Source organism: Gossypium arboreum, chromosome 1 (assembly GCF_025698485.1).
Source record: "Gossypium arboreum isolate Shixiya-1 chromosome 1, ASM2569848v2, whole genome shotgun sequence".
Taxonomy (NCBI): domain Eukaryota; kingdom Viridiplantae; phylum Streptophyta; class Magnoliopsida; order Malvales; family Malvaceae; genus Gossypium; species Gossypium arboreum.
The window spans coordinates 85,002,447-85,029,276 of record NC_069070.1 but is presented as its reverse complement, the minus strand read 5'-3'; the positions used below and the strand labels follow the sequence as shown (position 1 = coordinate 85,029,276).

Here is a 26,830-nt window from a genome sequence, read left to right as displayed (position 1 = left end):
TTACTCCCTTGCGTTGCGTCATTAACTTTTGCTTCTTTTGTTTTTTACTTTTACGTAGCCAAAGGCAAAAGGCCCCCATGACAGTGCTGTGCGTCACATGCGGATGCGGTTTCAAAGAGACTGACGTGGAGCAACCAAATTCTACTAAGTCACAACTTCAAATACATTTTATATTAGCAAAACAAGAATCTAAATTCAACAGCTAGATCTGATTAAGTCATCAAATTTTCAGTGGGCATGTGAAGCATTTTATGTGAACAAGAGATCAGAACAAATAAGAGGAAAATTAAGGTTGGTTATCAATTATCAACCTCTTAATCATTTCTTCTAAGATGATAAATTTTCTTTGACACATAGAAATTTTCTTTTTTCTAGCTTGACAAAAGCAAGAGTATTTTCCAAATTTGATCTCAAAGCAGGTTTCTGGCAATTAGGAATTCATTCAGAAGAAAGGGCAAAAATAGGATTTTGTATTCCCAACGGATATTTTCAATGAAAAGTTATGCCTTTTGAGTTGAAGACAGCTCCCTCTTTGTTTCAGAAAGCAATGATAAAGATTTTCCAACCTTTAATGGAAAATGCTTTAATCTACATTGATGATATATTGCTCTACAGCCAAAATGAAGAATCTCATACTCAGTTGTTACAAGAATTCAAATCCCTATTTTTTAACTATGGGATTATGCTCTCAGAAAGAAAGATGCAAATCAACAAATCAGAAATTGAATTCTTAGGTATGAAGATCAAAGATGGAAAATATTTCCCAGAGCCTCATATCTCACAAGAACTTCTCAAGTTTCCAGAAGAAAACCTGTCCACAAAATAGGTACAACAATTCTTAGGAATTGTTAATTATCTTAGAGATTTTATTCCTAAAATTTCTAAGTATAATAACCCCTTAAGAAAAATGCTCAAAAGAATCCTCCTGCATGGTCCTCCAAACAAACAAAAGTTGTGAAAAGATTGAAAGAGCTATTACAAGATTTGCCTCCACTGCAAATCCCTTCAGATGGAAAAAGAATTCTACAGACAGGTGCTAGTGATAAATACTAGGGTGTAGTGTTACTAGAAGAAAAGGAAGGAAAAAGATATCTTTGTGGATACAAAAGTGGAAGATTTTCAGAAGCAGAAATGCATTATCATTCCACTTTCAAGGAAATATTGGCGGTGAAAAAAGGTATCTCAAAATTTGAATTTCATCTTAAAAGATACCATTTTCTTGTAGAGATGGATATGTCTTCTTTCCCTCATATGCTCAAGTTCAAACAGAAGACAATTCCACACCCTCAACTTCTTAGATGGGCTGAATGGTTCTCGCAATATTCTTTTGATACTAGAGATATCAAAGGAAAGGATAATGTTCTTGCAGATTTTCTGTCAAGGCCCAAAACTGAAATCCTTGCTTATAGAAGAGTTTTTGGGCCTAGACCAATCATGATGTACAGACCATATTTATCAACTTCAGCTTCTCCTACCTCTTATGTTGTTACTCCCAACCTCAACCCAGAATTTCCACCAGAAGTCTATACCCTTGTTGAAAAGAAAATCTTCCATCCAAAAGCAAAAGACATGATGTTTGAATACCAGATTCAAGTGTTCAAAAACTTTGGAGGGCTTATTCTTAAACCTTGGGGTGTACATCCAGAATATCCTTTCATACACCCAATTAAGTTTGAGTTTTTGGAACAACCGGATGAATTAAAATAGTTTTTATGGTACCTCACCCATCTTCACCATATTGCCATACAGTTCAATATACCTGACCTTCTTTATTTCTTAACAAAAGCCATCAGAGGAAATATTGAACCAGAACACCAAAATTTCTTTACCTTTTTAAGTTGGTTCCATCCTTTACCACAATGGTATGATATTATCAATCAACATTGTCTTCAAACTAGAGGAAATTATGGAAATTATATGATTATAATTTTCTATAAACCTCAAGTTTTTATGCAATATAGAAAATCAACCCAACATGGATCTTTTCCTAACTCATAGGTTTACAAGATTGTCACTGATGACATTCAAACTTCTGTTATCTAGTACAGACAACTACAAAAATTTCTCTGCCAACTCAATAGGATTATTCCAGTTGAGATATGGCCCCCTCCAGACACCACAGCACCATGGGACACATGGCCAACACAACATGAACCTTATTACAAAGGAATCTTAAAAGCCATTCAAAGATATCATGAAACTATTCCAGATCCATCACAATGGTCTCAGGACTACCCATAGCATTGCAATCAAATCAATCTTTCAAAATTAGGAATTCATGATGAAGAAGATAAGCATGAAATTGATGAAATGACTGAGAATAGTGAAGATTCTATGGATAGTGCTCAACTTCCCCATTCAAATTCCAACAGCTGATGAGAATCTTTACTTTTTCCTATATTATTATACTAGTGTGTATTGTGTGTACTACTGTCTATGTACGGGTTTGTACTGTTTATTACTTTTTATTGTTTTATGTACTGTTGTAATCATCCAGCTCACACTCTCCTTCGGCTATAAAAGGAGAAGAAGCATGGTTTGTAAGATCATCGAGTTTTCTCTTAATAAAACATCAGTGTGGTTTTTTACCCATGGCTTTCTAAATTCTCTCTATTTCTCTAAGTCTTCTTCTTCTCAGAGGTCCAGTATATGAGTTAACAATGAATTGCAATAGGATTTATTATTTATTTGTATATACAAATTTCAAAGTTAAAATATATTTTATTTTATTTTATTTTTATTTTTATTTCCATAAATTAAATTATTTATTTTTGATTTAAAATTTAGATTCAATTATTATTATTAAAACTCTTTTGTTAAATTCACTAGTATAACATTTTAAAATTAAAAATATCATTTGGTAGTCATGTAACAATAAAAACATTATTGAATATGATTTTTTTTCTTAAAACATTTATTTAAACTCATCATAATAAAATAATTTTTTATTGGAATAGTGTTCCTAAGAAAGATTGAAGTCAATATTTTGATTGAAATAGTTAACAATATTAAATATTTAGACTAACTAATAACATTATAAAGGTAAAATGATCAAATTATGTCAAAAATAAAGTATATAGATTAAATCTCAAATTTCAACATAGTATAAGAGTTAAACTTGAAGTTTGATAATTGTTTTATAATATATATATATATATATATATATATATATACATATATATATATATATAAGAAGAAAGGCAAACCTAAAAAGTAAAAGCTATGTATCCGTCTCTAAGACCCTTAAGCTATTCAAATTATTATAATCATGTAATGTTTTAATTGAAAAATTAATGATAGCTACTATTTGCACTAATTAATAATATATACTGAGTCCAAATTACATTAGAAATTAAAGTGTAGCGTTTGAATATCAAATTTAAGCATCATAGAGGGATCAAAACTAAAATTTAACTATTTTTCTAATACTACCAAAAAATGTAAGAACCGACATAAACATAAAAGAATTAGGAAGCCACATTTCAGTCTCAAGGACTCTTAATGTATCCGAATTATATATAACCACATAATGTTTTAATAAAAAGTTGATAATATTAACTATTTGAACTAATTAATAATATTATAAAAATATAGAGAACAAATTATATCAAAAATAAAATATATAGATTAAATCTCAAATTTAAATATATTAGAGGAATCAAAGATGAAAGTTAACCATTTCGTAAAATGAAAAAAAAAAAAGGCAAAAGGAAGGGCCAAATTGATTTGATATATAGTTATATAGATATACTAGTTTTCTTATCTCAAGGATGCACGAGTTTTGTTGTATTTTATAAATAAAAATTTAATTGAGATTTTGAATTTTGTATAAGTTAAAATGTATAAATACAATAAATGCGAGAAGTCTTATCATACACATATACGTGTGGAAACCATGATTTTGAACATAGAAATATAATTGATAGAAATAATAAAACGTGCATAATAAAATTCACACATTTTTAATTTTGTAAATATTTAAAATCATAATCATAAGTTATTTGTAAATATAAATAAGTGAAGCTATTTAATAAGGTTATATGAACTTAAGAGTACTATGAATGTATATGCAATTGAGATTATTTTTCAATTCAGATTAGTGATATGGAATTTCCATAATCATTGAAATGATTTATTTGCTTAAGGCTTACTAAGCTTTCAAAGCTTATTCTGTGTGTTTTTCCTATGTCTATAGGGCTTTAGAGAAATTGCTTGGGTTGGAAGTCGAGGAGATTTCATCACACTATCGAGTTATCATGTGAGTAGATAAAGTTTGTATATCATTAAGGTTTAAGGCATGTATAGAATAGACTAATAGTGGAACGATATTTTGGTTAACGTATTTAAGCCATGCGAATATGGCATCTTTTGGATGTTTAATTTTATAAGATAGAAATTCGATCACTGGTTGTGTCTAGCAATTATTTAAATAAAAAAAATCTTTATTTCAAGAGAATGTTCAAAATTTTACTGTTAAGATTTGTTTTCTGATTTCCGGTAACGCCTTGTCCTATTTTGGCGACGGTTACGGGATAGGGGTGTTACAATACGCCCAATGGCATATATAGAACTTAGACAGACTCATACCAGCCACGTACCCAGATTTCAGAGCCAGATACATAACTTATGGTCTCATTCATATACATTCTTCACCATAACTCCTTATATCATTTTCACTCAGTATAACATGTTTTATCATGTTCTGCCAATCTGGTTTGCAATATACCTGTCCTACCAGAGGCTACATAAACATATCTCCACACCTCTATCTCTACATATCAGTTCACACCATATCATTCATTCATATCAGAAGAAGTAGGTAGTGGCTTAAACATGAAAGATGGTTCATACTTCATATCACAGACATATTGAACTTAAACTAACGACTCTAGACAACCATTATTCACTCACATACACCTTTCATCCTTTACAAAGAAAGAATATTTACCTTATACACTTATAAAATAAATAATACCATAACACAAGGAAGTAAAAAGAAGCTCACCAAAAATTATAACAAAGTCTATAAAGCAGGTAATTGCCTTTATCACTCGAACCTTCAATAGCTTATTGAGCTAAAAATAAGGATAATTAAACATATCAGATTACTAATCTATCAAACCTAAACATGCATACAAGAATCATTAACACTTAATTCAGAATCAGGAAGTTTCATTCCTTACATACCATTCTAACATTTATGCATGCAAAACTAAAAACACATAAATAACTTTGAGGATAACCTAGGGTTCATCAGTAATTACTAGTGAGCTAGTACAAACGTATAAGTTAATTGAATACAACGAACCCAACTTCGAAGAGGTTATTTGGACTTAAGTTTTGAAAGAGTTCATATAAAATCAAGAAAAAAGAATAAAAAAAAAAGGGGCAAAGATTTTCAAAGAAGTTATTGCTATCCTTATATACTTAAGCATGGAGACAAGGTTTAGTGGATGAATCAAATAATTCCACTACCACTCTTGATTCTTGTGATTAAGTGTGCTTATCATAATTTAAGTCTTTTCATCTACAGTAGCTTAGTTCCATTCTAACTAAATATCAACTTAACTAACTAAATTATTTTACTAAAATAATAAACAAATCTAACCAACTACGAACTTGACTACTTTGCCAAAGCATCTAAGGTGGAGTATACTTAACTAAAGAGTTTTCCAAACCACAGATCTCCCCAAAACTAAGAGTTCACCAATTGGTCTAACACTCACAAATCTATACTTATCCAAAACAAACACTTGCTTACTCTTATCTACGCTTATTACTAACAATATGCCAAACAATACTTAGATACAAAGACTTCGTCTAGCGAGCTGTTACATACCTAAAGATTAAAAGGTAAATTAACCATTTTGTAAAATGGGGGACGGTTGGTGGCCATTTAAAAAAAATGGTTTAAGTTATATTAGAATTTAATAATAATAAAACATAACAGCTAAAGTGGCCATCATCATTTTTCTCTCTTTTCTCTCTACCGCATGCTCAACCTAAGAAAAGTAAGCTATTTTCTTTCATTACGAAGCTTTCAGCCATTGCAGAGTAATGTAATTAAAACCTATTTTTCGTAAATTTTATGTTTTTTAAATTGCTGTAGCTTAATCTATCTATCCCAAGTATTAAATCATAAAACTATCAAAGATTTTAAAAGTTGACATTGTTGTTCTTGAAACTTTTTTAATGTTAAATGGTAGATTTTGAAGTCTAGATAAGAAATGGGACTAATTGGTAAGGAGAATTTGTTAGTTTTGAGCTTAGGGACTAAAATATAAAATTTTCAAATTTGACATGAAACGTCTATAATTATTGAATTTAGAGGGTTGCATAGGGATGAAATTGAAATAAAAAAACAAGACTTAAATGTGAAAATTATGATAGTTTCAGTTTTAGGGACTAACTTGAATATAATGCAAAACTTTAGGTAAATTGTATAAGATAAAATTAATTTATCATATGCCTTGAATATGATGTTATAAGGTAATTGGAATTGATAATTGGCAACGAATTATCATAGATCAGGATTTAAATAAATCAAAAGTTAAGTGAGAAATAAGATAATCTGTAGATTAGTCCCTAACACTTTGTAGTTGCCACTTTCCAGGTAAGTTCATATGGAACTTGTTGTTTTTTCTTATTCTTTTTGATTTTTGTTATTGTATTTTCTAATTATATATATGTAATTTCAATGACTTATGGCATAAATATGACTATAACGAAAAATGTGAGATTTGTTAAAAATATGAATAAATATACAATGTTGATTGAATGTAAAATTTATTACATGAGTTATGATATATACATGGTGATGTTATATTTTTAAAATTTTTATATATTATTTTGACATCAAGTGGACTAAATTGGTGTTATGTGATTATATTTTGAAATGTGGTTGGAACGGTACAAAATGTGAGGAATGGAATGAATTCTTATAAATGATATTGATGTGTAAATCGTGCCCAAATAAACAATGGGATAATATACAATTGGCATACCAATAGGGTTATTCGTGTAACACCCCGTACCCGAGTCCATTACCGGAGTCGAACACAAGGTGCACACAGACTTAACTTAATTATTTTCACAGTCCATTTAAAAATTTCCAGACAAGCTGGTTACTGCATCACTGTCTCCTTAAAAATCATATCTTGAGTTTCAAAGCTCAGAAATCAGTTTTGTAATTTTTCCCTGAAACTAGACTCATATGTCCATCTACATATTTTTTTCTAGAATTTTTGGTCTGGTCAATTAGTACAGTTTATTAGTTAAAGTCTCCCCTGTTACAGGGATCGACTACACTGACCTTCGCGCATTACGACTTGGATATCTCCCTGTACAGGGCTTCAATACTGATTCTGTTTGTTTCTATAGAAACTAGACTCAAATAGGAATCTATAAATATATGGCATGACTCCTAATTATCTCTGGTTAATTTATAGTGAATTTCCAAAGTCGGAACAGGGGATCCAGAAACCGTTCTGGCCCTGTTTCACGAGAACTTTAATATCTCTTAACATATAACTCATATGACCGTTTCGTTTCTTCCATATGAAAGTAGATTCATTAAGGTTCATTTACATAATTTATTCACCATTTAATTCCATTCTTACAAATTTTAGTGATTTTTTTCAAATCCACACCACTGCAGCTGTCAGCATCTGTTTTCAAGGTAAACTTTACCTATTTCGTGGTTTCCATGGACCAACTAGAGTTTCGTCATACATAGGTCCACATATAATCATATTTAGCCATTCCAATGGCTGATCATTTTCCCAACACTTCCATTCCAGTCCATAGTCACATCATGAAACCATACATATATACATAAACACAAATGGTCTAATGCCATACTCCACTTCTACGAGCCATTTTCGCATGGTCGCATACACATACATCACAAAACGCACTTGAAAAACAACAAAGGGTAGTCCTATACATGCCATATCCAGAGTTCAACTAAAAGAGTACCAAAAGGGCTTTGATAGTGTGGATGACTTCGACTTTGATGATCCCGAATCCGATAGCTAACGAACAAAATCTAGAGAACAAAGAGCCAAAGCAAACGGGGTAAGCATTTTAATGCTTAGTAAGTTTCAAGTAATGAAATCAGCTTTGACTAAAGTATTACATTCACATAGCTAAATGAATCACTTTATTAATACACATTCTCATAATCATACTTACTTCACACTTCATCAACATATACACACACGAGGTATCAACCTATCTAAGAGCCGAAAGTTCGTTAGTCGATTGAACGAATACTATTTCAAACGAATCGACTTTTCCGATGCACATGCAAACATACCTTATCGTTTGGGTTTTTCGAGCGTATTAATTGAATTTATTACAGCACAAAACGCCCACCTTCAAACCAAGTTTCTTCGGAATTTAGCCGGATACAACCACAAGCACAATTGCCTTCGGGTCTTAACCCGGGTATAGCAACTCGCACAAATGCCTTCGGGTCTTAGCCCGGATATAATCACTAGCATAAATGCCTTCGGGGCTTAGCCCGGGTATCATTCAAATGCTCATGCACACATATATCAATAATCACGACACATCCATATTTCATTTTCGTTACTAAGGCTCAAACACAAAACATTTATCAACCTTTCCAATTTCGGCTCAATAGCCACACACAAAGAGCATGATTTCAATTGACTTTACAACGTAGTCCCTACGCACATTCGGCTATCCGCCATAATATGACAAATCATTTCAATATAATTCAAGTAGGGTCATTACTCAAAGACTTACCTCGGATGTGGTCGAGCGATTTCGACGGCTATTCGACCACTTTTTCCTTCCCCTTATCCAACTGTGGTCCTCTAAGCTCTTGAGCTAATTCACACAAATTTAACTTATTAAAATCTCATTATGCTAGCTTATGGCCGAATATGACAAGGAGTTTAAATGGTCATATGGCCATCCTTTAGCTCAAATACACAATGGTCATGCACATTTTTAATTACATCAAGCAATTCAACACAATTCATTCAAGCATCAAAGAGAAGCTCAAGGTACTTAGCCCATATATACATTAGACATTAGAGTCACATGTACGAAATCACGAATCGAATTCAACATACTAGCTAATATTTCCCTTAGCGAATTTTTTAAGTCAAGCTAAAGCCATCAATAGGCTACCTAAGGCCGAACATACACATCAACATATGTACTCATTCATGTGGCCGAACATACATGTCTATGTTGAGGCCGATTGCAACACTTGATACATTCTACAAGTATGGTCAGTTGTATCGACTAAACACCATTTTGTTTCAAGTTCAAAACTAGGCTAATACACACATATACACTAGTAAATCAAACACTAACATTTGTACTTCACCTTACTACCATTTCTCATCCAAATAACATGAACAACGACCATAGTTTTCTTTTACTTCCTACCATGGCCGAATGCCTTACAACACCATACCATTTCAACTTTGGTCATGGTTGAACAAGGAACATAATGCCTCACTCAAAAATGCTAAAAAGAAGATTTAAGAGTCATCAATCCACCATCCCATGCATCATTACAAGCTTTACTTTTAGCATGCAAATGACATCCACAACTCCACCTTAGCGAACATTATCACCATGACATAGTAAAGATTTGAACCATGAGCTAGTTAGAACTCAGGCTAACTACTAAGACATGCTTGAATCTCATGGCACAACATCAAACTTACCTTAATAGTGACCTAGGGTAGCCGAATGCTTCACTCCCTTCTTCCCTTTTCCCTTCAATTTTTCAGCCAAAGATGTTCAAAGATGAACACTTTTTTTTTGTTTTCTTTCTGACCTTCACGGCAATGGGGAGGGGGAGAAGCCTTCACACACATTTTTTTATTTTTTTATTACCCATACACCTTATTTTATTTATTCCAACATAAAACACTAACATAAAACACTTACACAACATGTTTCATGACATGTTTTGCCCATCCCCCTTTGTCATGGCCGGCCACTAGTTCTTAAATGGGGAAATTGACATGCAAGTCCACCCCTTTGATTACATGCAATAATAGGTCCTCATAGATTAACCTATCACATTTCAAACGTGTCACACCTAAGTCCTATTGACTAAATTCACATGCAATCGACTAAATTGAAGCTTGAGATTTTCACACATTCATAATTACATATTCTAGACAATAAATATTACATTCAAACATTTCGGTGACTCAGTTTAGCAGTCCCGAAACCACTTCCCGACTAGGGTCAATTTTGGGCAGTCACAATTCGTACGATGTATGAGATTTATATGAGATGTGATATAGATGTATGAGAAATCCACTGATGGTATTGGAATCCAACAATTGTTGCAAACTACCGAGTTTATCTCTACGGAGGTTCAAGTGTGTTCTGGAGGGATGTGAAGCCTACAGGCTTAGCACTTAGTGCCTAGGTTTGTTTCTAGAGGGATGTGAAGCCTACGGGCTTGACGCTCAGTGCCTAGGTGTGTTTATGGATGGTATAGCTCGTTTGAGCAATCAAGTGTGTTTTGGGTGGTTACTTGCGTATCCATATATGTTCATCATAATTCATTGGGCTAAATGGTCAAAGTTAAAAGAAACTTATTGTTTAATATTGTATATTTGTGATTGGAATTGGTTATTTGAAATTGGAACATTGGAAATGTTGTTTCTACTCAAAGGTTTCGACGAAAGATTATTAATTTGGATTGAATTGAATAAATTGAAAGTGTTAAATGACTAAAATGATGATATGTGTTCTGAATTGATATGTTTTATGATGATTGAATAATGTAACTGAAGTATATAAATATTTGAGGATACTGATTAAATGACATTAAATTGAGTTGAATGGCACTGTATAAATTGAATTACTTTGAGACTTGCTTCTGATGATCTCACTTATTGTTGTGAATTGTGGTAACAGGAAAAATGCTTAGTTAGTTACTTTGTTTGTAATATGAGAATTAAGGTAAGTTACATTGTTTTAAACCTATGAACTTACTGAGCATATTTAATGCTTACTCTGTTTCATTTTTTGGTTTTTGTAGTTGGCATTTGCAGAATGTGTCTATCGAATTATCCCCAAGGCTCACACTATTCAGCTTTAGTCTCGGTAGACTTTTAATGTGTTCCAGACCCGATTATGTGGCATGTGTATAGGTTTTGACATGAAAATGTGTTTATTTTGAGTGGTGATGATATGGTCTATATAATATACCTATTTTGGATTTATATATTATATATAATAAGAGCTTGAATTGTACATTTTAAGTAATTAAGGTATTCATATGTTTGAAGTAAGAATGTGATTGGTTTTGGATGCTTTATTATGACGTTTTAAGTATGTTTGTTGGCATTGTGATATGTTATATTTGAAACTCTCTGATGGTTAATTTGAAGGTGAAAAAGAGTTGGATTAATGTGATAGGAATGGTATAGATTTGTACCAAAATAGTTGAATGATTTGTTATGCTTATAACATTTTTGTGAAATGGTGCCAATGAGACATATTGGCTACGTGATTAGGAATTTGATATATGACATGTTTTTGGTTAAGTTCGAAATGTTAAAAAGATGGAAGTGTCTTGTTTGAGTAGTTGATGAATACTTAAGTTGTTAAGCTTGACAATGTGATCATTACATGTAGTATGCTTGAATGGTTTAGTAGTTGCCTAAATGCATGTATTGATATAAGTAATAGTTGGTTTTTGCACATTTAAGTTGTTAAGCTTGACAATGTGATCATTATATGTAGTATGGTTGACTGGTAACATGGTCGTGTGACCACTGAAATGTAGGAGTCATTCGAGTCACAAAGTTCTTATTTGTTACACGGCCATATATCTTTTGGTGAAATTGGTATTTTAAATCACACTATCACAATGAATTACACAACTTGGTTACAAGTCCGTGTGACCCCTATTTTACATTATTACCTTTATCATTTAAAAATGTTTCAATTTGATCCTTATTTATGTTTGGGTCAACTTAAGAGCTGTCGTAAGCTTGAATAAGACTCAAATTTAATTATATATCATAAATTTGAATGTCTATGAAATGATTGATTATTTGAAGGATTTATTTATGATTTAATTGATCTGTAATTTTGGAAATGTTACAAATTAGTCCTAGTTAAATTCTAGGTTGATATTAGAGCATATATAAGCTCAGTTAAGGCCTGAGAAAAGTTATATTTAATGATTATGCATTGAATTGACTATCATTGTGTGACTCATGTTTAGTCTGAATGTTAATTATGTATTTATGAAGTAATTCTATATTTATTTGAATTAATCAATGTGAATTGAACATGTTCTATTTCGGCTTTGACTGTAGTACTCCATAGCTCGAGTCCAGCAACCGAACTGGGTGAAGGGTATTGCAGAAGTCGTGTGGTAAAACATTCAATTTTTTATTCCAATAGTCACACAACTATGTGGCTAAAATTTGAAAATTTCTACAATACTCGTCGGCCGTGGCATTAGCTCGTGTTCGTCACATGGCTATGTGGCAGCCCGTGTAGTGCAAAATAGGCCATTTGGTACTTACTTCAAAACCAACTCTTAAATATGACCACAAAATGCATTTTTGGAAATTATAAACCTGTTCAAAACATACCATTTACATATAAAAACTTGACATTTAATCATCCAACCAATTCGTAAAACCAAAATGCCACATTTAGCACCAAAATACAACAAGATTATAAGAACTACTTCAACCAATTCAATTATTGAATCTCTTTCAAGCCATATATTCAATTCATGTAACAAGTAATTTTTATGCAATATCCTATTGAACATGTTCATCCACATTTGCATACCCAAATACCAAATACCAAAACATTAAACATAAACATTTCATCACATCCAAAAGTTGTCACAGGTATTCAAACATCAAATATACTACATACTTAACATTGCAACCACTTGACACTCCTAAATACATGCCACATATAACCAAGTTCAAATCAATCAAGAGTTTATCGAATCCGGGAATGGATGGTCTTTGCTTCTCTTTGGTCCGACCTACACGTTTCAAACATCCAAAAATCTATAGGGAAAGCAGATACAACAGAATACGCATTGCAAATACTTAATAAGCTCATACGATATAAAAAATTAACTTACCTTAACAATTAAATAGATATACTAAACATTATGTAAAATCAAGTCCACCTAACATGGCATAACACAACAACATCAAGGTAATTTTGTACCATACTTGATCACATAACATTTCAAATACAAGCATAAATTCCATATCATCTATACTCAATTTAACCACAATTCAATCGTATGAAAATATACTCAATAATTATCCTTAAATTCTCCATTCACTGCTTAGGATCAATATACATATTTCAAATTGTTCAATATACATATGGTGCTCGTCCGTGCTAAACATATCCACTTGTGCCAGGTTACCCGTCCGGGCTAAACATTAGGTTACTTGTTCGAACTAAACCTAAAAAACAACATTAGGTTACTTGTTCGAACTAAACCTACGTCACATGTACCTTCGAGCCCATAATAAATGCTGGATCTCGAAATCATCAAAAATCAACCAGTAACCACGTGTAAGATACATTTACGAAGTTTCATCGAAGTAATTCTCATCATGTAAGTTCATATTTAACCCTTTTTCAATTTAATCCAAATCTCACCACTGTGTACAAAATTACAAATAACTCAAAATCCAACAAAACGTAAATAAGTTCTTAATATAAATTTCATGAGAATTTAAAAATAATTACATCATATGAACTTACTTGGAAAAATAGCAATTGATGAGATGTTAGGGACTAATATGCAATTTCCCATTTTCATTGTATATCTTTATATTGGTTTAAATCTCGATCTAAATAATAATTTAATTCAATCATCAATTCCAACATCATTTGATAGCATATTGAAGTTATTTGACAGTTCAAATTCATTTATCGAATAATCCCTCAAGTTTTGCATTTTATACAATTAAGTCCCTAAAACCGAAAATTCCATAACTTTTAAATTTGAGTTTCGATTTCAAAACTAATCTCAATTTCATCTTTATATAACCCTATAATACCTATATTTACATAAATTTCATACTAAATTCGAAATGATTACACTTTAGTCCCTATGTTCAAAACTAACAATTTTTTTACTTTACAAATTAGTCCTTTTTCATATCTAAACTTCAAATCTAACCAAATAACCACAAAATATTGAAGAATACATCAATGGTAAATTTTTAAAACTTTAAAATTTTTATGATCTAATCCCCGGGTTAGCTAAATCAAACTCCCGAGATTCTAAAAACATAAAAAAATTACAAGAAAAGGCTAGAAATCACTTACCAAAATGAAGAAAAAAGCTTGGAAATTTAACCCTAGTTTTCTTGTCTCCCTTTCGTATGGATGAAGAAAGCACTATGCTCATTTTTTTTAATTCTATTTAGTATTTACACTAAGTTTAGCCCTTAATTAAACATGTTTAATTAACTATCTTAATTAATCTTAACATAATCCTCATTAAGCCAAAGTAAGTGAACGATGGCACTATCATCCACTACCCACTAATTAAAATAGGTTTAATTGTCCCATTGGCCGTCAACCAATTAAAATCCTTAGCGGTTTAAACTTTTACTATTATTACGATTTAGTCCTTGTATCATAATTAACCGTTCAATAAAAATTATTAGACCAAAATTTAATTAAATACTATAATATACTTATAAATATTAATTAATAATGTTTACTGGCTCAATTATCAAAAAACGGGTTGTTACACTCAGGGTCTTGGTATTGGTGCTTGACCTTTAAAGTATCGCAACAAGTCAAACAGAATGCTCTCATCTATAATAACAGAGACTTATATTGGCATAACTGAGGACATGTACCACAACAAGTGCCCCTAGTCCTAGCCACTGCACTGTTTTGAGTTGTTTTGACTTTTCAGAGTCCATTTTAGGTTTCTGACACCTTCGACCACCCCCAAACAACTTTAAAATGATTAAATTCTCTCTAAAGTCTTCTAATTATCCAAAATTTGGACTAGTAATTTTATAAATATATTTTTAAGCTTTAGCAAAACTCCTATTTCTCTCAACCCGAGCAATCTCAATTTGAAGCCTAAAAACTCTAGCCACTTGGTTTATGATTTGGCAATGTCCATATATATTTTCAATATATTTTGTTTTTGCTCAAAATGCCGCTAAAACTGAGTAATAGCGGCGTTTTTGGTCCAAACGCCACTAAAAACTTAGAAATAGCGGCGTTTTTAGTCCAAACGCCGCTAAAAACTGAGAAGTAGCGGCGTTTTTTTAGCAAACACCGCAAATAGTTGATATATTGCGCCATTTTTTATCCAAACGCCATAAAAAGTTGAGCAGCCATTTTCGAGTACGATAACCAACACTCATTTCAATTCAATCCGATTTAATTTTCATATTATTTTCTTATTTTTGTTTTGAATTCAATTTTATTTTGATATTTGAAACTGACTTTATAAAAAATATAAACTACACACCATTTACTTAGCTATGAGAAAGTTTCATTTTAGTTACTTAACTATGAAAAGTTACAAATTGATTACTAAACTATTTAGAAATTTTCATTTAAGTTACCAAGCTGTTAAAATCGACGCTGTGAGATCTAAACCCCTAAACCTAAACATTAAACCCTAAATTCTAAAAACATTTATATATATAAACCCTAAACAATACTAATCTATAAACCCCAAATCCTAAATCCCCAAAAAATATTCACACATGGATGTTGATGTGTATATAAATAGATATTAATGTAAAAGCTTATATTGATAATAAATTGTGGAAATAATACTTAGTATTGATTAAATTTATTTTTGGGTTTAGTGTTTAATATGTAAGGTTTAAGGTCTACGTACGATTTATGTTTTTTATGGTTTAGGGTTTAATGGTCATCATGTTAAGTTTATGGTTTGTTATTTTAGATTTGGGGTTTAGTAATTTAAATTTTGTTATTTGTGTGGTTTACCATTTAGGGTTTAAGGTCTTAGTACAGGTTTAGAGTATTATATATGGTTTTAAGGTAAGGAGTATTGATAAAAATGAGAAAAAAATTAAATTATTTTAGGGTTTAAACAAGCAATAAAAATCTTGACGTTTATGGTTTATGAATTTAGGGTACATAGAATTAGGGTTTAGAGTTTAAAAATTAGGTTTAAAGTTTAGGGTATTTGGGTTTATGGTTTAGTTTATAGGGTATTCGGTATTGGGTTTACAAATTAAATATATTGTTAGAAGCAAAACAAAAATTAATTTTAAGTAATTTAATAAATAATTAAACTATAAAAATTTATTACTATTTAAGGTATTAGCGGCGTTTTAGACAAAAATGCCGCAAACAAGCATATTACTTAAAACAAAACAGCACCGTTTGTTTAGAGGGATTAGCGGCGCTAATATGAAAAACGCCGCAATAGAGTAACATTAGCGGCGTTTACTTGAAAACGCTGCAAAAATCATATTTTCATTAATCAAAACGACGCCGTTTTACAATGCATCTTTAGTAGCGGTAGGGTACCAAACGCCGGAATAGATTAGCATTGGCGGCGTTTCTACTAAAATGCCACAAAAAATTTAATGTTAAACTTTAGCAGCGCAAAAAACAATGTACATTAACTGAAACGTTACCGTTTTGAGATGCATTTAGCGATGCTGGTATGGAAACGCCACAATAGATTAGAATTAGCGGCGCTTTTAAAAATGCCGCAAAAAACAATTTAGAATAGTTAAAACGTCACCGTTTTAGTGTGTAGTTAAGTGGGTTTAGCGGCAATTTTTGGAAACGCCACAAAAGGTCCAATTTTTTTAGCAAAACGCCGTCGTTTTCCTCTATTTCATTTTATCCTATTACTTGCCCGATACTTGGCCATTCCCTCCTTCCAAAACAGATTTTCCCCAATTCCACAAATTTCCTAATCTCTAAAATTTCCCCAAAATCCATAGCCATCTGCTGCTGAAGACACCGGTCGGACCACCTGCTCAGCGCCGTCCATTTGTACTCTCTGCTGCGTCACCATTGCCGTCGCCCTCCTCTGCCCCAAGCAATTGGTAAATTTAGATTTAAATTTGTTTATGGTGATTTCTTTTCGTTTTTATTGCTTAACTCAAAATAGATTGTTACTGCTTACATGTATAAGTTTTTTTATGGTGATTTCTTTTCGTTGTTATCTCAAGTGATTAAATATTGTTGGCCACTCTTTCAGTTAAAGGAAAGAGTAGGGTGAAGAGGTATATTGTTCTTGTTATGCGCTCAGAAGGTTTTTTTTCCTTCTTTTCTTGTATATATTTGAGGTTATGAGGATTTGAAGTTTTGAACCCCGACTACTGGAAGTGCTTTTCTGACAACAATCAAATCAATGTATCCTTTGAAGCTAAGTGTTAAATTTATTTCACATCAAGAGAAAGGGGTCATATTTAAAATTTAATAGAAACTAGAATCGGAAAAGTAAAATTAAAGCCGCTGGTGAATTTTACCATTTCATCAGACATCATGGACATAAAGACAAGTTTCTATTTTTTTTTAAAAAAGGAAAAGCTTGCATTACCTTTTGTTGATTTGAACTTTTTGGGTGAAGTTTTGAACTGCTAAAACACAGCTTCCTTCTAATTTGATTAGCGGGGAAAGGTGTATTCAGCCTCAACATCATGGAATTATTGATCGTCTTGTTTATTACATGTATTTCTAGGTGACTCCACAATAATACAAATGTCTAACTCTAATTAGTATGTTAAGAAACAAACGACTACTTGAGGTCCTATTTAAGTTATCATAATAACTGAAGATTAATCCTTTTTGTCACCTCAGTAAGCTTATCTTGTATGAAATTGGAGGGCAATGGGTATTTATTAATAAGATGCAGTGGTGATATGATAATAGTGTTTTTTCCTTTCTTATTCTGGTTTATTTTCACTTTTACTTGATCCTTAAGTGTTTAGATTGATTACTGGAATCCATGCTTCTATCTTCAGTTACCTGGTTATTTTATCAATATGATGTGGAAGGAATTATGCAAAATTTCTTCCTTGTTTTGTCAACCGTAGTTTTTGTTTATTTGAAGCTTTGAAAACCATTAAGCATCATGCTCTTTTCGATGAATTAGTGCTGTTGTAATCTCATGAACTAAGTGGCTGCGAATCTAGTTGTCATGATACCTACAGTTGTGGCTACTGCTACTTTTGAATCTATTGCTTCTGGCTGTGTTTTTGACTTCTTTGTAAATTGTATTTTGAAAGGATAGATAAAGAATTTCGAAGTTCATGATCCACATAGAGTGGGCAGGATAACAGTTGACCTGCAAGGAAGGGTAAACGATTGCCGGGCACTCACTTACAGGCAGGACATCAAAGCAAAGGATATCGAAAAATACAAAACACTTAAACTTCCAACTCGTCAGGTTTGTTAAGAATCCATGTGTCTCTGGTGTTTCAATTATTCATTGCCAATTTAATGTAGAAAGTGCTCGATACAGAATGCAGATGCAGCAGCTATGTTTGTAGAATCTGCATGTCATGCAAGGGTAGATCTTCTAGTTTGATACTCACCTTGTTTATTTTCTTATTATGTGCAGTGGGGTTATGTTGTGATTTCAACTCCGGATGATGTTTTGGATCATGAAGAAGCCATTTGAAGGAATGTAGGTGGGCAGGTTCTGGGTTATTTTCATTAGACTTGTTTATCTTTCTGATAGTTGTTTGAGCTTTGCTTTATCTGATAACTTTCAATCAAATATCTATCTAAATTTGGTATCGTTTAAAACGGAATATTAGAATATATAACTTTTGGTTTGATACCTATATTTGTATTTGAGGATTAGAATTTTACAGTGTTTGCTCCATTGGTAGCCTGCTATCTAAGGTTTTTCACTTGAAATGTCATAAGCTGATTCACATATATTCAGGCTTAAGCTGCCAATCCAATTTTAAGACATTTACATCTCTATAGTTTTTGCCTTCAAAGTGCTCTTTTATCTTTAATCTAAAACATGGATTTTTATGCTTTTTATAATATGCTTCAGTGTTCACAAAAAATGCCCCAACTAGGAAGTAGGAACCCACAGGGCCATCAGCTTTTTAGCCTCCAAGTAAAGATAAGGGTTAAACCCGATCTAAAGCAGTAGTTTTACAATAAGTAGCTTTAGATGTTTATCTTAGTTTAATTTAGAATTTTATCTTTATTTTAGAGATTTTTAATTATTTTTAAGAGTTTATAAATAGTTGACTTATTTCACCATTATAAAGAATAGATATTTTATTAGTTTAATAAATTTTACTATGTTACTTCTTTTTAAATTTTGAGCAATTTACCTTATTTATTTCCTTTTCAAGGTTGATAGCAATACCTTGTTATTTTCTCATTATCCATGTTTTTAAGTACAAGTTAAGTCTGGGTGTGGGAAGGAATCATTTTGTGACACTCCACATCTTATCCAAACAATAAATTTAAATGCCAAATGTCAGAGTAACTCAAATAATTAACCATCAAAACATGCAAGTTTTAAAATTAATAATAAAAAAAGGTTTATAGATTTGCTTTTTGCTTTTTGCTTTTTGCTTTTTGCTTTATAAGTAACAGTTGTTTTTTGCTTTTTTCTTTTTGCGTTTATAAGTAACAGTTGCTTTTTGCTTTTTGCTTTTTTAATCTGTTTTTTGTTTTATAACAGAATTGCCAACTGCTTCAAACTGGGTGAGAAAGGTGTGGAGAATGATATAGATGTAGATGACAGCACTTCAGTAGAAGAAGTCAGAATCAATTTGGTCGTTGTACTAAAAGATTATCTTCAGGTCAGCTTCTTCTTCTTCATTTGGATAGCTATATGCTGAATAATTAATCATGTTTGTAATAATTGTAATCAGTTGGAATTGTTGGATTGGGCAAGATCGGATCAGCAATAGCAAAAAGAGCCGAATCTTTCAACTGCTCTATCAGTTACCACTCGAGATCTAAGAAACCAAATACAAAGTAAAAATACTACTCAAATACAAAGCCTAGATAACCAGAAGGTTAGCTACTCTTTTATTTTCTTTTCTTTTTTTCGTTTTTTTAAATTACCATTCGTGTTTATCGTAAGATTATTTTTTAATGGATCATTAATGGATCATGTTTTTAACTTATTTCAAGTCTGTCATTTGATTATTTTTTTTAATTTGCTTATGCTGTTTATCCTTAGAGACTTGTTATGCTGTCTTTAATTTTTTTAATTTGCTTATTCTGCTTATCTTTGGGATCTCTTTGCTACTGGTTCTAATGTGTATGTTCTTACTTACAATGCTCAATTTCCAACCTTTTAATAATATTATACCTCTCGACATGTATGCCTGCCACATGAATTTTTTCTACCATTTTTTCGTAATTTGTGATTTAATATTTCTATATTTCTATCACGATTTTTAATAAATTTATTTATTGATATAATATGTCCCATCTAATATACAAATATTTCTATCACGATTTTTAATAAATTTATTTATTAATATAATATGTCCCATCTAATATACAAATATTTCTATCACGATTTTTAATAAATTTATTTATTAATATTATATATCCCATCTAATATACAAATATTTAATAAAATATTTTGTATAGTTTTTAACTTCAATTTAAATTATTATTGAAATATTCTCGTCTGCTTTTATCACAAATATTATTGTCCGCTTTATCACAAATATTATCGTCTGTTTTATCATTTAAGTTAAACTTTTATTCAAAATAAATCATACCTTTTAAGATAAATACGGATGTCCACATAGTGGTTTAATATGTACTTAAGAAAAGATGACTTGTAAAACATAAATTAAATTAATTGTGGACTATTTTAACGCACATGTGATTTGTCAAATAAAAGCGAACGACATGTATATTATTTAATTAAAATATTTTTTTCAATATTATTTAATTAAAATAATTTTATAAATATTATTTAATTAGCAACTTACCTGTAGATACTTGATCCTTAATATGTATTATCCATGTGATTTTCCACATCGTCAAATAAAAACTTACATAATACATAAATATATTTGATAAATATTTAACATAACTTACAAAACTTACATAACTTATATAACTTAGATAAATATATAACTTATATAACTTAGATAAATATATAACTTATATAACTTACATAACTTATATAAGCGATATAACTTTGATAAATATATAACTTACATAACTTACATAACCTTATATAACTTAAATAAATATATAACTTACATAAATATATATCATATCATAACTTACATAACTTACATAATACTTAAATATATTTGATATCATAATTTACATAACTAGCTTACGAAACTTACTTAACTTACATAACACACAAATCTATACTTGAAAATCCCGCAACTTACCTGAATTAGTTTATACCCATTAGAGGCTTGATATTTAGTATAATGACATGATTTAAATCAATTGAGAACATTTAAGTAACTATAATATGTTGTCAACTTTAGATTTCAAGAACTACGAAATGGATAGGAGGTGGATGAAATTGTCAAGGGTAAGCAATGCCTATCAAAATGGAGTACAAACTTTTCTAAATTTTGCATTTCAAAATGCAAGCCAAGAGAATATGATTCTTTGCCCGTGTAAAAAGTGTGGCAACATCAACTGGCATTTTCGTGAAGTTGTCTACGAACATCTAATTATTGATGGCTTTATTCGGGGGTATAAAAAATGGATTTTCCATGGAGAGTGTACATCTAGTGGAACTTCTTCAACGATTAATCCAACTTATCCTGATACTGATTACCATCAGTATGTTAGACAAGATGACATGGAAGATATGTTGCGGGATGCATTTAATATGCATAGTCATGGTGAGCAATCGTTTCCACCTAACTTTATTGCATTCGATGATTGTAATATTGGTGGAAATATTTTTTGCGAAACAGGAACAAGTGCACCTGATGAGGAGACAAATGAAGAAGCGGCGAAGTTCTACAATTTACTTAATGAAATGAATGAAGAACTTTACGAGGGATCAAAATATTCGAAATTATCCTTCTGCATTCGTCTATGTCTATTTCGCTTAAAATGTTTGGGAGGATGGACCGGAAACTCTTTTACAATGCTGCTAGAGTTTTTGAGAAAGATGTTTCCGTTTGCAAAAATTCCCCAATCTTGTCAAGATATGAAGAGACTAATAAAAGATTTGGGCCTTGGGTACGATAAAATTCATAGTTGCCCAAATGACTGCATGTTGTACTAGGGTGATCAGAAAAACCAACAATCTTGTCATGTTTGCGGTAAGTCTCGTTGGATGAATAGTAATACAGAAGATATGAATACGGATGAAGGTGGGGCATAGTTAAGAAAGAAACTAGTCAAGGTCTTGCGATATTTTCCCCTAATTCCAAGACTTCAAAGGCTTTTCATGTCCTCAAAGACTACCGAATCTATGAGGTGGCATAATGATCAACGGACCGATGATGGATTATTAAGACATCCTGCGGATTCTTTAGCTTGGAAATCATTTGACAGTAAATTTCTAAGCTTTGCAAGCGATCCTCAGAATGTGAGGCTTGGGCTAGCAGTTGACGACTTTAATCCATTTAAAATCATGAGTACTTCGTACAGTACTTGGCCTGTAGTGCTTGTTCCTTACAATTTGCCTCCATGGATTTGCATGAAGCAATCTTCATTTATTTTATCAATGATTATCCACTGGAGAGAAAGGTCCCTAAATGATATTGACACCTATTTGCAGCCACTTATTGAAGAGTTAAAACAATTATGGTCGGGTGTTGAGACATATAATGTATTGAGAAAGGAGAACTTTAATTTATGTGCAGCTATGTTGTGGACAATTAATAATTTCCTGGCTTATGCTAATTTATCAGGTTGGAGTACTAAAGGACGTTATGTTTGTCCTTGTTGTGCTGCACAAACTTGTTCGAAGTGGTTGTACAATGGGAAAAAGTTCTCTTACATGGGCCATTGTCGGTGGTTAGATGAAAATCATAAATTTAGATTTCAGAGGACTCTATTTGACGGTACTAAAGAGTACAGAGGAGCTCCTGAGCAAACCATTGGATCTGAATTAAAAGATATTAATTTTAGTTATGGGAAGATGAATCAACCACCTAACACGCAAACAAAGAGAAGATCGAGGGATGAATCTGATGATGAAACTGATGGAGAGGATGATCCTAATGAGGCCGACTTGTGGAAAAAAATGAGTATTTTTTTTAGTTGCCTTATTGGGAGCACAATATTTTACGCCACAATCTTGATGTCATGCATATTGAGAAGAATGTCTGCGAGAACATAATTAGGATAATTTTGAATGTCGCTGGAAAATCAAAAGACAATCTTCAGACCCGAGTTGATTTAGTTGACATGAGAATTCGGCGTGATCTTCATCCTCAAGTACTTCTGAATGGGAAATATCGGTTGTCGCCTTCTATTTTTTCAAAGTCAAAGGAAGAGAAAGAAGTGTTCTGCACGGTGTTGAAGGATATAAAGGTCCCAGATGCGTATGCATCAAATATATCTCGATGTGTGAGTCTCAAAGATCGAAGATTATATTCATTAAAATCACATGATTACCACATCTTGATGCAAGATTTACTCCCAGTTGCTTTACGGTGCTGTATGTCAAAAAATGTAATGTCCTGTATAATTAAACTATCCAATATAATGAAAGCTATTTGTGGCAAAGTTTTGGATGTTAAAGAACTTGAGAAAGTACAAGATCGAGCGGCTTTGACTTTATGCAATTTGGAGAAGATCTTTCCACCTTCCTTCTTCACTATTATGGTGCACTTGGTAATTCATCTCCCTCACGAAGCAATACTCGGTGGACCAGTTTTTTATCGATGGATGTATCCTATAGAAAGGTGTAATTTATTTCTCAAGTATTCATTCATTCACCTTTATACATTTAGTTACAGCTTTTGATAAATATTGTATATCGTGTTTAGGTTTCTAAGCAAATTGAAGTCATATTGTCGCAATAAGCGTTATCCAAAAGGATCAATTGCTGAAGGCTACTTGGCAGAGGAGTGCATGACCTTCTGTTCTAGATATTAGAAGATATTGAAACACGATTAAATAGAGCAAGTAGAAATGCTGGGCTCAATGATCATAACTTGGCCGAAACTTATTTATTCCAAAGTTATGGAGAACCAATTGACAAAGTTGAAATTGTAGAATTAGATGATATATCGTGGATACAAGCACATCGATATGTACTTTTTCACCACGATTTAGTTGAACCTTTACGCAAGTAAGTTCTAAAATTTCCTCATATATTTGTCGTTTTGACTTGTTTATCTTCTAACCAATTAAACTTGTTTTCAACATAGTGAGTACAAACAAATTTTGAGATCTCGTGCACGCTCTCGAAGATTACAACATTGAGAGATTAATAAGTTATTCACAGAATCTTTTCATGAATGGTTAAGCCAAACGGTATCTAACTAAAGTTAATAAGTTACATATAATCGTGAAATTTTACATAATACATTTATAATTATTCAATTTACTTTTGATTCAATAGGTTTGGAATGGAAAGGACGTCAATGACGAAGTTAAATGGCTTTCCCAAGGTCCGAACAGAGTAATAAAAAGATATAGTGCCTTCCTCATCAATGGATACAGATTTCATACAAAGTATCGCGAGAGAATGGGGAGAACTCAAAATTGTGGAGTTGTTAATTCTTCAATTACAAGTTATACTAGTGCTAGGGACAGTAATCCGATTAAGGGTAATGTGGAGAATTACAGACTTCTTACCGACATTATTGAGTTGGATTACTATGGCAGATGGAAAGTTGTCTTATTTCGGTGTGATTGGGCTGATGTTAATACAGTTCGAGGAATTAAAAAAGATGAATTTTGTTTTACAATGGTGAATTTCTCTCGCTTAATTCACACTGGACAACAATTGATGGACGAGCCATATGTATTTTCGTCTCAAGTGAAACAAGTTTTTTATTCGAAAGATCCAACTGATGAGGATTGGTATGTTGTACTCCGGAACACCCCTAGAGACTTGTTTGACATGGGTAATGGAAGTAGAGATGACATCATCGAAATATCAGAAACATTACCTTTTCCAGAACAAAACTTAGATGAAAATATCCCTAGTACTAGTACACAACATCAAGGGGTTCGACATGATGTGGATGAAGATATTTACGAATAATGATGTAGTAAGATTTTACGATTTTTTAATTATATGTAATATTATAATTTTAATCTTGGTCATGTCATTTAATTTAACTATTTTATATGTACTATTATTGTTGTAATTTGTTACTAAAACTTTAACTATTTTATGTGTATTGCAGGAAAAATGCGTAGAAGAAGATTACGAGATTTAAGTATTGTCTAGAATACTCCAAATTCGAAAGAAGGAAATAGTGAGCAATGAGACAGGTTGTTGGATCTTGAATGTCTAGGAGACACTTGACGAGCCTGAAGAATTTCAAAGTAATGTTAAGTTCATTTTACATGTGTTGACTTTTATTATTGATTTATTTGTCAATTTTAATATAATTATAGTATATCATTTTCAAATTTGAAAGTGGTGGGACGCGCAGAGTTCAAGACGTCGTTGCTTAGAGATTTATACGACTTAGATCCTATCGCGCGTGTCAAAGTAAGTAGAAATACTCATGGTTAGCCTGTTGGATCTGAAGCTCGACTTTTAGTAGGCTATTTGGGAATTTTAGCACGAAATGCCAATATGTTGCCCATTAACTACGAATCATGGCATCACATGCCTGATAGCAACAAAAATCAAGCTCTCGCTAAAATTAAGGTAACAAAATGTGAATGTAATTTATAATACTTTGGTTTAAGTTTCATTTATATTTACATTCTAAACTTGTGTTTTTTTAGGAGAGGTTTTCTTTAGAGGTCTCCGATGATTATATCAAGAAGGCATTGGGTAAAAAATAGAGAGACAATAAAAGCACTTTAAAAAAATAATATTTTAAGAAAGACATAAGTCCGCCGGGAATGCTGAAGTACCAATGAGAAAATGCGGTTAGATTCTAAAATTCAAAGAAATGAGAGGTATTACGTATTTCCAAACTCTTATATATAGTGTTTACTATATACGTAATAATAATTTCATTATGTGGGACCGTGAGCGAGTTAGAACAAGCGTGAGCAAAAACAAAAATTCACGCACACAATGAGGTTAGAAGTTTTGCTTCAGAAGCTGAGGCCGAGGTACTATGTATTTATTAATTCTTTCAAATATTAATAACTTTCTACTATTAAATAATATTTTTACTACTATATTGTAGGAAGTCAAATCTGGACAAAAAATCAGACACCTTCAGCTTTTTGAAATTACGTATAGGAAGAAAGATAGATCTCCTATGACATCCGAAGCTGGAGAAATTATGGTATATTTACTTAATAATATTTGATTTATTCTAAATATGTAACACCCCTAGCTCGTGTCCAATCGTCGGTATAGGCTATGAGGTATTACCAAGCTAAACATTTAATTTCAATCACATAATCTACCAACACAAGTATAAATCGAACTGAATACATACAGATTTATAAGTTATAAGTTCCATTTTTATACGACCAAGATAATTACAATTTCAAAACATATTTTTTTTTGTTTTTTGTGTCAACAGTCCAACCTATACATGCCATATCGAGTCCAAAATATAACTGTACCAAAAAGATCGATAGTATGAAGAACTGCTGATGATCCCCGAGTCGATAGCCAAAATCAACAATCTATAAAACAAAGAAATAAGAAACAAAGTAAGCTTTCGAGACTTAGTAAGTTTTAAGCAATTCATACTATTAATGCTCATCATTA

General features: G+C 31.7%; 1 long non-coding RNA gene and 1 pseudogene across 1 annotated transcript; both read left to right on the top strand.

The window, feature by feature from the left end:
- Nucleotides 1-16,679: 16,679 nt before the first annotated feature.
- Nucleotides 16,680-19,735, top strand: LOC108450743 (40S ribosomal protein S15a-5-like; annotated as a pseudogene).
- A 5,858-nt stretch (nt 19,736-25,593) lies between these two features.
- Nucleotides 25,594-26,076, top strand: LOC128282327 (uncharacterized). The gene is made up of 2 exons (XR_008272576.1): nt 25,594-25,801; nt 25,882-26,076. It is a non-coding gene; the product is annotated as an uncharacterized LOC128282327 (long non-coding RNA).
- The last annotated feature ends 754 nt before the right edge of the window (nt 26,077-26,830 follow it).